Genomic DNA, 5,101 nt, shown 5'->3' with positions numbered 1-5,101 from the left:
ACTTCAGGTTATAACCCAATCAAAAACTAAACTTTGTTTCACAGGAACTTTTTAATAATTAATATTATAATTCTACTCCCGAAAATATCTGTAAATACGCTGATATTTATGTCTAAATTACCAACTACCCTATGACGACAATCCAGCATCCAATTAAATTCCCTAGGAAACACAATAAAAAAATTTCTACCAAATTCAGGAAATTCCGGACTATAAAGAATATTCCGAAAATTTTCGGTCAAAAGCCAAACAGAAAAAGCATATCTAATAAAAATTTACATTTCCTCTACGAACGCTTTTCCCTATGCTGAACTTCAAAATCTTAAACTGAAACTTCCTATAGGCACAGGTAGTTCACGATTCATTCTCAACCCCCCAGTTGCAGAAAAGCATTTTCCTAACCACATAATTCACATAACCAGCACAATAAAAATCATATCTGGTAACAAAACTACACGCTTTGAAGCCCCCGCATTCCGCGGATTTTGTTATAACAGCAATATCAGTTTGATTCTTTTCAACTTTCATAACGGAGTTTTAGGATTTACCAATCTAACAAAAATGAATTTCAATATCGAACTGACAAAAAAACTTAACCTGGACAAATTCGATTCTAACCAGCATTCCATTCAAGTACAGAACCCGAAATGACGTAAATCTTTCAATAACTCTAAACCCCAATGAGAGAATAATAAAGAACGTATCCGTAAACGCACTTGGCCGAAAGTTGAACCAAATCATCAAAGATAAATAGCAAACTTTTTGTTCAACAACTGTTTGTTTCTTACTCAAGCTTTAGAAGAATTTGACTACCAAACCAAATACATAAAAGTAAAGAACAACGAATCTGCAGATTGTTTCTCAAATATCCCAGTCGAAACAAACATGTTTGAAAACGAATCAGTAACCAACAGCTTTGGCGATGTAGACGAAATAATTGAAAAATTTCCAGAACACCCAGAAACTTTACCAGATATAGATAAAATGACGCTAAAATAAATTCGACAACCAGCAATTTCAATAGAAAACCCCAAAATAAATATCATCACTGATATTTAAATCAACCCACCCTCTATGCAACAACAAAATGAATTATATTTGGATACAGTACACTCATCAACCGAAAACCCCATTCTGGAAATACCAATTTCAGAAAAACCCGTCCACCAATATAAAAATCAGATTGTTATCACCCACGGAGACATTCACAAATTCCAAGTCAAGCGACAAAGAGTTTTTAACAACAATCGACTTTACGTATCCATATCAAACACAGATCCAATTTGACATATAATAGGCACATCATACATCAACAATACATCAACCCCAAGAACCTATACATAGTATATTTTAAGAATCCAAACATTTCAATAATCTTCCGTGTTACACTACAAAATTTGTTCACTGTCCAAATATACTAAATACCATCAAAACACAGAAAGAACAAAAGGAAAACTACAACTTTACCACACACCAAAACCTGTCATCGAGGAATTAAACAATTGAAAACCTCAAACGCACAGAAATTCTATTGGTCAAAACTAGTGCAAGATATAAAAAATCATGTCTATAATTGCAAAGTCTGCCAAAAGAACAAATACAACAGAGGCCCGCCTAAAATAAAATTTAACTTGACACCCACAGAATCTAAACCCCTTGAACATATTCATGTCGACAATTTTAGATGCATCATGATGCTTTTGTAACATTGATCGACTCTTTCTCGCGATATGGACAAGTCTACCCTCTAAAAAATGAGAATACAAATTGCCTCTAAAAACATAAAAAAATACTGGAATACGTCAAAAAAAATAAATAAAATAGAACACAACTGACCCCTCGTTCTCCTATTTATACACCTTCACAAAGCTTTTGGCATTATTGAGATGAAAGATGCACTAATCGCCCTGAATAAATGTCGAGTATGTTAAAAATATTCAAAACCCATTGGTTGGGCTGTGCTGCAGGATACCAACGGGGTCACAGGTGGCGGATAGCCTCTAGATATAGAGGCGAGCTGCAAAATAAGCATTAATACTATTTTTGACGAATAAGCAGTCCCCGACCAAGCAGACCGAATCTGCCAGTATAAGCCGGTATAACAGCTTCGGATGGATGAGCTGGCAAGAGTGCAACCCTGTTGCCCTTGGAACGTGAAGGCGCTTCGAAAGGCGGACGAACCAAAAGACGGTCAACGGTATAGGATGCAGAAGGCAACGGGGAACCACTGCAGTAAAGATCTTCATGGATATCCCTAGTAAACAACCAGCAATGTCAGTTAATACTAAATACAATTCCGGAGTAATTCCCCCAATCGAATATCCGGGGGGAAGGTGTTGAAAGCAATGCTAAACAAGTATTTAGAAACTATAAGAAAGTATTTCAGACAAAATATCCTTTAGAGAACTGAATTTATAGTACAGACAGGATCAGAGATATTTGAAAATTTACATGAACATGTTCGCGAAGAAGGAGGATTATTGAATGTAGTAATCAAAGAATACAAATGGCTTTTCGGATTATTTCAAAGATATAACAACGCGATTATAACATTGCATATCAATCAGAAAAACGTTGCCAACGAGCTCAAATTCCAAATGTCTCTTTCCCAAAATCTTATCAAAAATTACAAGGCAATAAGCATTTTAAGCGAAAATGAAGTAAAACTTCAAACAGGAATTCACAGCCTCCAAAGCACAGTCCAACGACCTATGTACCGTTTCCATAAAGATCTTGAATTTCATGGTATTTTAACTCAACTTAGATTGTCAAAGTATGATTATCTTTCCAAATATTTGGAAGATACTATTCCGAACATCCAACAAACCAAATTTAAAAAATATACTATCATATTATCCATAATAACAAAGCACTATTGATCCTCAAATTCCCGTACTTAAGTACAAGCATGGAAACAATTTTCGATCGAACCATGCGCAGCTATCGAAGGCAATTACTACTGTCCAGAGCAATTCCATCCAAAGTACAACTGCATTGGAAACTTATTGGACAATTTACCAATTACAGATTGTGCTCAATGTATAAGTCTATTGAGTCATCAAAATCAATTTGCAATAATCGAGCAAGTTATTCGAGAACAACTCCTAGTACTTCCAGTAAAACAAGAACTATGTTATTCTATGTCTAAACTATGTTACTCAAGTTGCACACGGATCAATATCACCAAATCAAAGAATCAACGTTGATCACGATGCCAGATGGATGCCAAATGGAAATCAACAAAACATTTTCCAATTACTTGAAAATTCTATATAGAAAACCACTGTTATTACTATCAGTAATTTTAGCAACTTCTAATTCCACCATACTATTGGAAACGCGAAATATGACCAAAATCAACTTTGAAGAAATCCACCAGTTGCAAAACATGGCCAACTACTTAGTACCACAATACGCACAATGGTTACAATCCCGATTCAACCCAAGGTTACTGGGCTTGACTACTATTTGTCATAACATTAGTCTTGTTCTTCACAACCCTCGCTGTTAAGAAGAAAACGCCGCAATCGTTGGAGATCCTGGAGAACCAATCGGCAAGAAGTACAAGAAGAAGAAGCCACCACCCAACAACCCTGCAATTTGAAAGCACGCCCCTCAATTTTCGAATCTTAAGAAGGGAAGATTTATATCCACGCCATAAATGGAAACTACGAAACACGAACACAGCAGCACAATTGTACACGTTCTGTTTATGAAGTATTTTCTATCTAGTCTATAAGTATGCCGATTCACCCAGTACTCTGATTCTCTGTCAAGCCTTCAGTACGAAAAATCTTGTATGTCGAAATTAAACTTTGATTTTAAAAAATTGACTTTTTCATTTGGAAATCTACAATTAGGAAGATATATTAATCCCAACAAAAATATAGACGATTTTCTTCTTTGAAGCAAACACGCGATAAGCAGTGTATAGTGTAAATGTATTTTTACCTGAATTTTTAGAATATGCAAATCTTTATAAACACAAACCGTGCAAAAGAAATTGTCAAATTTGGATTGAATTACACCTAACTCGCTTACAAACGACTTCACACTAATTATTCAATAAGAAAGGTAGGAAGGAAGAACCTGATTAATTACTTGCCAGTTGCATATGTTAATTTAACATAATTTTGCTTTGAGGTTGATCACGTTATAACACAGTAACTCAGTGTCAAATAACGTATAAATAATTACTTGCATTCTATTGCATCCAAAATCTAACACACCATGAATCCTAATAATTATTCAGCTATTTTGGTAGATGATAATAGCAATAATTATCATAATAGTAATACTTTTTGTTGGGTACACAATAGGTGTGCAGAGAACTTTAGAGCTTCTAGAAAATTGTAAAATTACAGAAATAAAAAAAGACATCAAAAAGTGTTCAGAAGTAAGAATGCTGGCATTACCTTCAAAGCTTGGTGGGCAATATTACAATGGGTGTGATCCCAAAGGGCGGGATATTCGCGAGTTTAAAAGTCCAAATGTCCACTGGCACCTAAAATTATAACTACATGTCCACTAGTAATTTGACACTTGTTTTGTTGACATTGGTGTTTGTAATTTGTTTTGTTTCGTTCTAATCAACTTTTGCAAGATTTTAAAGAAATAGAAACAGATCGAAAAGTGTGTAAGTATTGTTTTATGTTATAGATGCCATCAACTCTAATTAATAAATAAGTATGACTGTCACTGAAGTCTCAACTGTCACTCGACAACAAAGTATTTACCGTTTCGCACCGCCACCATCGGTAGTTGAAGTCACGAATACGAATAACTCTGGCCGAAAAAAATCGTTATGGGTAAAATTTTGATGAGCAAACTTTTGCGAATCAATGGAAAAGTCAGAACGAAGGCTGCTCACACACACACACACACACACACACATGAAGATCATTTCCAGTTTCATGAAATAGCTGACTTTTTATACAGAATCATACCACTTGAAATGCGAACTGTACAATTACAAACATTCAACACACTGAAAAAGTCATGTTATAAATGTATGTAAAGAAGTTGACATTACATTCACACAAAGTCGCAAAGTAGGGATAGCGATTCATTACTTAAGAGATCAAATAGTGTTTGACCATTT

Source organism: Dendroctonus ponderosae, unplaced genomic scaffold (genome assembly GCF_020466585.1).
Source record: "Dendroctonus ponderosae isolate FM_Combo_2020 unplaced genomic scaffold, Dpon_F_20191213v2 Dpon_F_20191213_1, whole genome shotgun sequence".
Lineage (NCBI taxonomy): Eukaryota > Metazoa > Arthropoda > Insecta > Coleoptera > Curculionidae > Dendroctonus > Dendroctonus ponderosae.
This window is presented reverse-complemented; position numbering follows the sequence as displayed.